Below are 12,632 nucleotides of genomic sequence, written 5' to 3' on the forward strand. Positions count from 1 at the left end.
TTCAGAACATCTTTGTCTATACCTGTATTTTGAAGTGCTTTATCAATTTTCTTCCAACAGTTTCAAAGCTTCAGGCACACACATGGTATTAAAGTCTTTGATTTATAATTGATTGATTGTGTGTGTCTATGTGTGTGCATTTGTGTGTGTGTATGTATGTATGCGTGTGTATGTGTGTTTATGTGCGTGTCTGTGTGTATGTGTGTGTGTGTGAGTGTGCATGTATGTATGTGTGTGTATGTATGTGTGTGTATGTGTGTGTAGGGTGAGATATATGGATCTAGCTTTAGTCTTCTGCATAACCAGTTTTCGCTGTGCAACTTGCAGAAGTCTTTTTTCGAATGTATACTGTTGACGTATTTATCAGAAAGTATATGACTGTAGCTATGTGAGTCTTTTTTGAGTCTTCTGTTCTGTAATTGATCTCTGTGTCTGTTTGGAGCCCAGACCATACTTTATTTTATTACTGTGACTCTGAGGTATAATTTGAGGTCAGATACTGTGATATTTCTACCATTAATTTCCCAGTTTAAATTTTCTCTGGCTACTTGCAGTCTTTATACTCTCATAAGGATCTGAGGGTTAATTTTCTCTAGTTCTGTGAGGTCACTTCGCTAGCATTTTAATATGGATTGCTTTGAATTTTTGTACTGCTTTCAGTAATGTAGCCATTTCTACAATTCACAGGCATGGAAGGTTTTTCCGTCTTTTAGTGCCTTCAATGTTCTTCATGTCCTAAAATTTTCATTGGAGATGCCATTTAGTTCCTTAGGTAGGGTTATGTCAAAGTACTTTTATTTTTTAATTCATCCTTTAAGAATTGCACACAGTATTTTGTTTGTTTGTTTGTTTGTTTGTTTGAGATAAGGTCTCTCTGCATAGCTCTATCTTGTCCTGGAACTTTCTATGTAGATCAGGCTGGCCTCAAGCTCACAGAGGTCCTGCATCTGCCTCCAGGGTGCTGGGATTAAAGGTGCACACCACCACACCTGGCTCGTATAGTGTATTTTTAACATCATTTCATCCCTCAACTCCTCTCAGATCATTCCCTATCCTTATCCACCCAATGTTTTTTCTCTCTCCTAGAAGAAGGAGGAGGAGGAAGAGGAGAAGCAGGAGGAGGAAGAGGAGAAAGAGGAGGAGGAAGAAGAGGAGGAGGAAGAGGGAAGGAAGGAAGGAAGGAAGGAAGGAAGGAAGGAAGGAAGGAAGAAAGAAAGAAAGAAAGAAAGAAAGAAAGAAAGAAAGAAGAGAGCTATTAAAACTCAGAGCTTATTTGTGTTGGCCAGCTACTCCTGAGCATGGGGCCTGCCTCAGATCGTGGTTGATACACCCCCTGTCTTTCCACTAAAGGAAATGGATTTTCCCTCTCTCAGAAGCTACCATTAGAGATTAGCTTCTTGACTAGGGTGGGACTTTATGCTCACTTCCTTTCCTGTGCTGGGATTTTTGTCTGGCTTGAGATTGATCAGCTGTTACACACGCACTGACAGTCTCTGTGAGTTTATGTGTGCATATGCCCTGTTGTATCTGTGCTAGTTAATGCTTTGTGCTAGTTAAATTTTACATCAACCTGACACAGCCTAGAGTCATCTGAGCAGAGTAAACCTCAACTGAGAAAATAACTCCGTAAGACTGGCCTGTAAGCACGCTTGCAAGATATTTTCTTGATTGATAATTGGTGTGGAAGTCCCCAGCTCACTGTGGGCAGTGCTATCTTTGGGCAGGTGGTCTTGAGATGTATAAAAAAGCAGGCTGAAGCTGGGCGATGGTGGTGCACGCTTTTAATCCTAACACTCTGGGAGGCAGAGGTAGGCCTCTGTGAGCTCAAGACAAGCCTAGTTTACAGAGTAAGTTCTAAAACAGTCAAGACTACATAGAGAAATCTTGTCTTGAAAAAAAACACCACCACCAGCACCACCATGACCACCACCACCACCACCAAAACAAAAACAAACAAAAACCAACCAACCAACCAACCAACCAACCAACCAACCAACCAAAGCAGGCCAAGCAATCCATGAAGAGTAAGCGAGTAAGCAGAATTCTTCCATGGCCTTTGCTTCAGTTCCTACCTCTAAGTTCCTGCCCCGAGTTTCCTCAGTGTTGGAATATAATCTAATAGTTTCAAATGAGAATAAACCCTTTGTTCTCTGAGTTGCTTTTGGTCATGGTGTTTTATCATAGTAATAGAAAGCTAACTAAGACATGCTGTTTCCTTAAAATCACCCGCCACCTCCGGCTCTTACAATCTTTTCACCCTCTTCTCCCACGTATATTGCTGAGCCTTGAAGGGAAGTTTTTGATACTCTCTGTCATCTCTCTCTGTCTCTCTCTGTCTCTGTTTCTCTCTCTCTCTGTCTTTCTCTCTCTCTGTCTCTGTCTCTCTGTCTCTCTCAGTCTTTCTCTCTCTCTCTGTCTCTCTCTCTGTCTCTGTCTCTCTCTGTCTCTCTGTCTCTCTTTCTCTGTCTCTCTCTGTCATCTCTCTCTGTCTCTCTCTCTGTCTCTGTCTCTCTCTGTCTCTGTCTCTCTCTCTCTCTCTCTCTCTCTCTCTCTTCCTGTCTCTGTCTCTGAACATTTCCTAGTTGTGGGTCTCTGGGCTAATTGTCATCTACTACAAGAAGAAGCTTCTCTGCTGAAGGTCGAATGATATCCTGGTCTATCGCTATACTAATGTGTCACAGGAGTTATTTTATTGTTATGTTCATCTAGCAGAAAAAAAATACTAGTAGGTTTTCCTGTAGGAACCGTGAACTGCCTAGCTTTAGGTTTTTGACTTCAGCAACAATGTCAGACACGAGTTCCATGTCATGGAGTGAGCCCTTAATCTGATTTTTTAAAGTGGTTGGTTATTCCCTTAACACTCAAGCCACTATTGTACTAGTGGGCACACCTTGTAGGCAGGTTGTTGTTCGAGCTTGCAGGATGTATAGCTGGCTGATACTGATGGTTGTTTGCTCCCCCAAGTGATCGATATAGCACCTTTACTACCACCAGTAGTTAGCTAGGTTTCCTGTTCTAGGCATGGTCTCCATCTTCTTGACTGAGTTTTACATTTGAGTAGAAGAAAGCTGTTGGTTAGCACTAATGTATGCACGTGGAGGTTCACAGGTGTCTGTTGGTTACCTCTCTCCTTGGAAAGCTTGTGTAAAGCTGTCTGGTATCACGAAAGTTTGTCCTCGGGGAGGGGGCATTCAGACCAGTTCCAGCTCAGGAGTGTGTGGTCCCTGTTTCTGAAATGCATAGTGCCTTCAATCTTATACCACTGGGGGTAACCAAGGGCAACAGTAATAGGCTGTATATTTTGGCAATCTCTTAGACAGTCTTGGCCAACAATTCAAAAGATGGCTTCTTAGTTCATATATTGGGGCTTTTGATAGGTGTCTTTGGTTCTTGGAGAGAGCACTATCAGCCCAGATGAGAAAGATTCATTATAATTTCTTTCTCTTATTGCCTAGTTCAAGCTTCAATTTATTGAAAAACAATTGAAATAGTAGGCACTTTATCTCATTCTAGATTTTAGAGGAAATTCTTTTAATCCCCCCCATTTAATGTAACATTGAGTATTAGTTTGTTACATAGAGTGTTTATTATGTTTGGATAGGCTCCTGTTTAGTTTCCTTAAGACCTAGTATGAAGGGAAGTTGAACCATTTCAAAGGCCTCTTTGGTGACTCTTTAGATGATCATGTGATCTATGTCCTAACATCCATTTATATATTTATTCTTTTGTATATACTGAACAAAATTGGCATCATTGGATGATGGTGCTTGTTTATGATGCATGATCTTCTAAATTTCTTCTTGAATTTGATTTAAAGATTTTCATTTATTGAGAACTTTGTTACTGGCTTCCAGGTAGCTAAGATGAGGGTCTTAAAGTCCATACCCACAGTGACATATCTACTCCAAGGCCACACCTACTCCAACAAGGCCACACCCACTCCAACAGGGCCACACCTTCTAATAATGCCACTCCCCGGGCCAAGCATATACAAACCACCACACCTTCCCAACTTGCTTCTTGGTCATGATGTTTTGTACAAGGATATAAACCCTGACTAAGACAAATTGGTACCAGCATAATGGGGTCTGTAACAGCCTGATTATGTTCTGGGGAGGACCATGGAAGGACTTTGGAACTTTGGACTAGAAGAGCCATTGGGTGTTAAGAGCTCTGTGGGATGTTCTGTAGGAGCTGGGAAGATAATGTTGAGAACAGTGCAAATGATGGAGGCCTGGCTTGTGAAATTTCAGATGGAAGACTAAAGGCTCGTATCAGGGCCATTGCTGTTTTGATTGTGAAGATTCTATGGTTTTGATTAGCTGGGGCTGAAGAATCAGCTGTGATTAACAAGATACCAAAAATACTAAAGTGAAACCTTATATGGAAAGACCATATCTCTCACCTCTGGGCTAGAAGTTGGCTAGACACTTAGCAAGCTAATACAGACCCCTAAGCAAGGAAGATAACCCAGGTTGAAATGCAAATAACTAACTTAAAATCTAAAGACACCAGCAGGGATGGATTAACTAAGATCAATGCCACCCAAAGCCACCTACATTGACTGGAAAAATAAGCACATTAAAAAAATTAATTTCCAATTAAGACTGAATATAGATAAATGAGAGATTCAAAGCCCTTGGGACTGTAGACAGGCGAGCATGCACCCTGTAGCCAGCTACTTTTTTCCCCCTCTGAGAAATGTGAAGAAGCCAAGGCTGGGGAAGCCTACTTGCAGACATGATTCTCATCAGAATTGTGGAAGCAAGAAGACAAGGGAAGGGGATTGTTACACTGCTGCAACAAACAGCTGAAAAGTGACACTCATAAAATTATCTTCAAAAAAAGAGCTCAGGCTCTCTCAGCAAACAAAACATGAGGAAACTCTGTCGCTGTAAGACCAGCCCTTCCAAGAGCATAAACCGAAGTTTCCTAGTTAGATGGAATATGACGTAGGCTCGAAGCTTGGATGTGCATGAATAATTGAAGAATTAGAAGATGAAGAAATTAAAGATAAAAGAAACTTTTGGATGCTCTGTACCTCAAAGTCTGATGAAAGGAAATCGTTATGTATGAATATTTATGTATAAAGGCGATGACATATGACAAAGATGCACATGAGGACTGTGGGGGAGGGGGAGAGAACTGCACACAGTTAGGAAAAAAGAGTTTAAAAGATTTTTTACCACGTGAATGAAATACTTATTAAAATTAAGTCGGATTATTTTAAAATGCATATGGCAGCTCTCCAGACAAGTGCTAAACACAGAGTAAAGCCACTATAATCAAACTGATCTAAAAGGAAAACCTTATTGTATATTCTCTATAAAAAGAAAAATTTGAGAATATCGTGCATTAAAGGAAAAATGTTGTAGAAAGATATCATGGAAGAATAAAGAAAGTTGGCTCCTCTGGGCTCATTTTTCCAAGTGTTCTTTGGAATGAAGACTTTTGGGAAGATAGGTCATTATACCATGATAAGGTAATCTTGTCTCCAAAAAATGAATAAAAATCTAAATGTGTACAATCTAAAGTTATAGCTTCAAAAATAAGAGGTACAAAGTCCTATAGGTATGAGAAGAAATCCAGAGTCACAGCCGTAGGTGGACGCTGAGAAACGCCCATCACGAGTTACAATACGACATGCACATAATTGGTTGAAGTTGATAGTGCAATCCATCCTTTTACCCCAATCCTCATGCATAAAGCTTGAATCAACACTGGGAGAAACATTTTTCTCAGTGTACATTGATCTCTTGATGAGATATGCCATTTCCTTAAACTTAAAATAAAGCAGCGAGTTCAAAATAAAACTTAGACCATGAACTTCAGACCTCCAGGGGAAGGAAGCCAGAGTGGGATATACAACTCTATGCTTATTAGGACATTGGAAGAAGGAAGACTCACTCTTCTTTGCCTCCTTGGACTTACTTGCCAACATATCTGTTGGAACCTACTTCTTCAGGATTCCAGTTTATACAGAAAACCAGCTGAAACAACTAGCCTTGTGGGACTGAGTAACTACTAGATTTTTAGACTTCCCATTCACAGCTGGTCATTGTTGGGTTAGTCGGACTGCAGAGTAAGTCATTACAATACATTCTCTTAATATAGAGACATTCATAAGTTCTGTGACTCTAGAGAGGCCTGACTAATAAAAAGACCATTCTGACTTGGGTGACATAGAATCTCAGTGTGGTTTTAACTCACACTTATCTGATGACCTGTGAGGCTGGACAGTTTTATATGTCAGTTAGCCACTTGTACCTCATCTTTTGAGACTAGTTTGATTATTTCATTGGCCTGTGTATTGATTGGCTTGTTTAGTTTATTATTGTTGAGGGTTCTTTTGAGTCCTTTGTATTCTCTGGATTTGAATCTCTTGAGTGTGTGGCTAGCAAAGATTGTCTTCTATCGTGTAGGCTGCTTCTTCACTCCGCTGTTTCTTTGCTGAACAGAAGCTTGTTGATGTCATGGGATCCCTTTGCCGATATTAGCATTATTTCCCCAGGCACTAGAGACCAATTCAGGAAGTCCCTGCATATGTCTACATCTTAGTGTTTTCCTGACCTTTTAGATTTACTTGGGTAATATTCCATTGTGATTGTATTAGATGCCTTTCTGGTTGACAAACACTAGACAACAGCAACTTAAGGAAAGAAAGGTTTATTTTGGCTTAAAGTTTCAAGATGCCATCCGTCATGAGTAGACAGGATGGCGGTGGGCAGATAGGACCTATGACTGCATTGTGTCAAAGCCAGGGACCAGACAGATGAATCCATGTTCCTTCCTCTCCCCTCCTCCCTCCTCAATCCCCTCCCCCTTCCCCTCTCCTCAATCCCCCTCCCTTCCATTCTCTTCTCCTCAATCCCCCTCCCCTCCCCTCCCTCTTCTCTCCTCTTCCTCTTCCTCTTTCTCCCCTTTTATTCGTTCTGTGAACCCAGCCTATGGCATGGTTCCACCCGTATTCCGGTTACATCTCTCCACACAGATAACCTTTGGAAACACCACCACATAAGAGCCTCAGAATTATGTCACCTAAGTGGGTCTAAATCTGGTCAAGATGTATGGGAAATTAAACTTTACACATTCAAAAGAAAGAAATGAGGCCTGTGCTTGATAGTTTTATGTCAACTTGACACAGGCTAAAATCATCTGAGAGGAGGGAACCTCCATTAAGAAAATACCTCCATAAAGTCATGTTGTATGCAGTCCTGTGAGGCATTTTCTTAATTAGTGATTGATGGGGGAGGGCCTGTCTTAGTCACTGTTCTATTGCTGGGAAGAGACACTGTGACCAAGGTAACTCTTATAAAGGAAAACATTTAATTGAGGCTGGTTTACAGTTCCAGAGGTTTAGTCCAGTATCATCATGGCAGGAAGCATGGCGGCACCCAGGCAGACTTGATGCTGGAGAAGGAGCTGAGAGTTCTACATCTTGATCCACAGGCAGCAAAGGGAGCCTGTGTGCCACACTGGGTATAGCTTGAACCTAGAAGACCCTAAGCTTGCCCCCATAGTGACACATTTCCTTCAACAAGGCCATACCTACTCCAACATGGCCATACTTCCTAATAGTGCCATCTCCTATGGGCCTAAGCATTCAAACTTGTGACGCACCGCCTCGCCGATAAGGAGAACGCCACACTCAGGATTCTTCTGACAGCAGTTTACTTGTTACAGCTCTCTTAGATGGTAGTGGCAAAGGACCTCGAGCCCCAGAACCCACGGCTTATATAGAGCCCTGGGAGAACGTGCTGCATGCTCATTGGCTCTTTAAGTGTCGCCTAATTAGCATATTAATTTTCCGCGCCTTGCGCATGGGCACACTCGGCTTGGCTCTGACTAAAACCGGGGAGCGGGAAGCGGGTGCGCCCTGCGCAGGCGCACATTCAATCACGGCTCTGTCAAAGAGCCGAGAAGCGAGGAGCAGGCCCACCTTGCGCATGCGCACATTCAATCCCGGCTCCCTCACGGAGCTGGTGCCATTTCACAATGGTGAATGCAGCTCCCGACACAAACTCATGAGTCTATGGGGGCCATATCCATTCAAATGACTGTAAGGCAGGATAAAAGCGTCCAGCAACAGCCATGCCAAATCCCAAATGCTTTGCTATCTTAAAATGTCCTCCATCACATCAATTAGCCTGATGCTTTTGAATCACTGTGACGGTTTGCATATGCTTGGCCTAGGGAGTGGCACTGTTAAGAGGTGTGGCCTTGTTAGAGTAGGTGTGTCACTGTGGATGGTGGGCTTTAATACTTGTGTCCTAGCTGCCTGGAAGCCAGTATTCTGCTAGCAGGCTTCAGATGAAGATGTAGAACTCTCAGCTCCTCCTGCACCATGCTTGCCTGGACTCTGCCATACTCCCACCTTGATGATAACGAACTGAACCTCTGAACCTGTAAGCCAGCCCCAATTAAATGTTGTCCTTATAAGAGTTGCCTTGGTCATGGTGTCTGCTCACAGCAGTAAACCCTAAGACACTTCCAATCCACTCTCAATACATCAGGCGTCCTGCAGCCGATCTACTGACCTCCATCTGGAAGTTCCTTTGTATATGAAGGGCTTCAACTCTTGTTTCCCATAATATTGCAGAGTTTGCATTTTGAAAGGTTGATTATAATGTATATTATTGAAATCTTCTTTAGGCTGAAGCTTCTCGAGCTTCGTGTACCTGAGTGTCCACATCTAGCCACACTTTGGAAGGTTTAATCCATTCTTTTCTTTAAGTAGACATTATCTTCCTTCTTCTCCCTCTCTGCCTTCTATAACCCAACAGTGTGAATTCTCTCGAGGCTAACCTGTAAGCCCTTCCTTCACATGCCCCTCACACCATACCTGAGATGCTCTGCCATGCCTTACCACCAAGATGGATCCCCTAAAACTTTGAGTAAAAGTATTTCTTCCTTTAAGTCGATCATTCTGGCATTATGTCACCGAATGCAAAAGTAACAAGACAGAAAATGAGTGTCAACTGCAACCAAATCTGATCACACAGCTTTAGGTCTTTGGAACTGGTTTGCAAAAAAGAATTTAGAAGAGTTTGGAGACGCGGGCTAGAGAAGCCGTAGCATTCTATAAGCTAAGTTAGAGGGAAATCCTGGTGGGAGTTTAGAATTGCAGAACTCTAATGGAAATCCAGTCAAGGGGGGTCGAACTCACAATGTTTCTATGGGGATAGGGACTCCATTGGGAATTGGATTAGAAGATATCAGTGTTACATTTGGGCAAAGACTTTGTCTACATTTTCCCCATGTCCTACAATTTTGAGTGAGGCTGATTATCTTAGTTAGGGTTTACTGCTGTGAGCAAACACCATGACCAAGGCAATTCTTATAAGGACAACATTTAATTGGGGCTGGCTTACAGGTTCAGAGGTTCAGTCCATTATCATCAAGGTGGGAGTATGGCAGAGTCCAGGCAAGCACGGTGCAGGAGGAGCTAAGAGTTCTACATCTTCATCTGAAGGCTGCTAGTGGAAGACTGACTTCCAGGCAGCTAGGGTGAGGGTCTCAAAGTCCACACCCACAGTGACAAACCTACTCCAACAAGGCCACACCTCTTAATAGTGCCACTCCCTGGGCCAAACATATACAAACCATCACAGGAAGATTCCACATTCCTGGGGTGAGGAGAGTCTATCAACTAAAGCTGCTATACCCAGAAAACCTGTCTTGGAAAAATTAAGAAGAGATAAATTCCTATCTAGAAAACAAAAGCCGTGGATCTTCATCAATTCCAGACTGGCCTTCCAGGATACTTTTAAGCTGAAAATTAAACAACATCCATCTATGAATGTATGAACTCACTGGCAAAGATAATGAGCAGTAGAATTAGGTTATCTTAATAGTGTGCTTATGATGTTGTAAGATCAAAAAGAAAACGTGAGAGGTGCAGAAGGGCAGTGTATTTGTGTGGAATGAAAATTAAGCACTGTCAGATTTAAATATGGTTATAAATATCAAATTTATATATAGGCTGTTGTCTTAGTTAGGGTTTTACTGCTGTGAACAGACACCACGACCCAGGCAACTCTTATAAGGACAACATTTAATTGGAGCTGGCTTAGAGGTTCAGAGGTTCAGTCCATTATCATCAAGGTGGGAGCATTATCATCTAGGCAGGCATGGTGCAGGAGGAACTGAAAAGTCTACATCTTCATCTGAAGGCTGTTAGCAGAATACTGTCTTCCAGGCAGCTAGGATGAGGGTCTTATAACCCACAACCACAGTGACGCACCTACTCCAACAGGGCCACACCCAGTCCAACACGGCCACACCTTTTAATCCTGCCACTCCCTGGGCCAAGCAGATACAAACCATCACAGCTGTGCATATAAAAACCTATTAGCTGCACAGAAGAGAAGGCAAAAAAATAAGAGTACCGCTGCCAACGAAAGATCAAATTACAAAGGAGGAGAGCAAGAGGAAGCAGGGGACAGAGACAAGGGGGCGACACTAAATCTTGACTTTGTCAACAATTACATCAGCCTATTTCATAACAAGATATAGAGCAGTCTACAGAATCTTTAAAGGAGCCAACAAAAGTATCTAACCATGTGTTTCCTTGACATGACTGAATTTACAAGACAGACCGACAGTGAAGGAATGGATTTCCAGACAAATGGAAGCCAAGAGAGAAGGAATGGGTATACTCATATACAATAGATGTTAGCTCAAAATAGCCGTAGAAAAAGATCGCCATATGATAATGAAGAGATTATCCATGGAGATGTTTTAACAGCTGTAAATGTGTAGGCATCTCAAATGGGTGATCTAAATAAATATTGCAAATATTAACAGATCCAAAGCAAGAAATAGATAGCAGTACCATAACATCATGGAAATTCTATGCTCCATAATATGACAGATAATATAGAAAAAAATAATATGAATTGGACCCGCATAACACAATTTGCCCAACAGCAGTAGAATATATTCTAAGATAGATGTTAGGCCACAAGTTTTAATAAACTTAAAAGGATTAAAATCATATAATATCTCAATTCTAGCCACAGTCATATGAAAAATATAAATAAGCAGCAGGAGAAAAACTAAAAATTCCCCAGTTACCCAGAGACTAAACAATACATAACTGAATAACCTATGGCTCAAAGAAGAAATAAAAAAGATATCCTAAAGGGATAAGGTAATGTCTTAGTTAGCAAAGTATCTGCAATGTAGATATAAAGACCTAAGCTCGGATCTTCAGGACCCATAGAAGAGTTGTTCATGGTGGCCTACATATGTAACCCTGGTTCTGGGAAAACGTGAGGAGGGACAAAACCAGAAGGATTTCTGGAGCTCATTGGTCAACTAATGTAGCTGAATTGATGAGCCCCAGGTAGAGTGAGAAACTGTCTCAAAAAAGGAAGTAGGGACTGGCCAGGAAACACATTTGGAGACACCTGATATTAACCTCTGGATGTAGAATGTATGTATATACATATACAAATGCATGTATACGTGCACCCTCTGTTGTGTGACACTATTCCCAGGGTGATGTTAATAGATTCTACTCACTCCAGATAGAGAGCACATGACAGACCTAAGGATCTCATCAGTGACAGTTTGAGTATAATTGGTCCCCACAGGCTCACAGGGAGTGGCACTATCAGGAGGTGTGGCCTTGTTGTAGAGACGGTACCACTGTGGAGGTGGGCTTGGAGGTCTCATATGTGCTCAAGCCACTCCCAGTGGCACAGTCTCCTTCTATTGCCTGCAGATCAAGATGCAGAACTCTTGGCTCCTCTAGCACCATGTCTGCCTGTAACTCCTGTTCCTTTGTAACAGCCCATTCAGCTACTTTGTAACGGCCCGTTCTGCTGCTCCGGTCCGCAGGTCAGGGTCTATCAAGAGAGAGAGTGGGGACGGAGGAAGGGCAAGAGACGCAAAAGATGGATACAAGACAGAGTCTGGTCTAGTCTCTTCTCATTATTGAAAAAAAGGTCCTGGATGTTTATACCCTTTACCACGTGCCTTGCCCTCGTGGACAAGCTCAACTGAAGGCACTGCATCACGTGCCTTGTAGCCATGGATACCACGTGCACCTTGCAGCTGTGGCACTAAACAGTGTAACAAGATGTTTATCAGAGTGTGCTCAGCTGTTGTAGGCTGTTGAAAACAAGTCTCTTGTCAGGGTATATGGCTCGAGATGGCTGTAAAGATGATAGCCGCTTTCGGCTAAGAGTTGGCTCCCAACATCTGCCTGTACACTGCCATGCTTCCCGCCATGATGATAATGGACTGAACCTCTGAAACTATAAACTAGCCCAATTAAATATTGTCTTTTATAAGAGCTGCTGCAGTCATGATGTCTCTTGACAGCAATAAAACCCAAACTAAGGCACTATTGAAGTCCAACTTGGTGAAGGCGTGTATTGCATTGGGGTAATTTGCAAGAATATGGGTTGCTTACAGGAACAGAAATACTCAAAGACAGCTGTGTCATTAAAGCTCACCTCAGCATGGGTGCTATGAGAGCTCATGAACACTGGAAATGTGCAGCACACTGTATAACTGCAGGTAGCCTGACAGGATGGACAATTTCTTCTCTAGGCAGGGCAGTTGATCTTTGCCTCTTTAGGCAGTCTAGCTGGTCTGACTTTCTTTTTTTTTTTTTTTTTTTT

The sequence above is a fragment of the Grammomys surdaster genome, unplaced genomic scaffold, assembly GCF_004785775.1.
Source record: "Grammomys surdaster isolate TR1022 unplaced genomic scaffold, NIH_TR_1.0 125742, whole genome shotgun sequence".
Lineage (NCBI taxonomy): Eukaryota > Metazoa > Chordata > Mammalia > Rodentia > Muridae > Grammomys > Grammomys surdaster.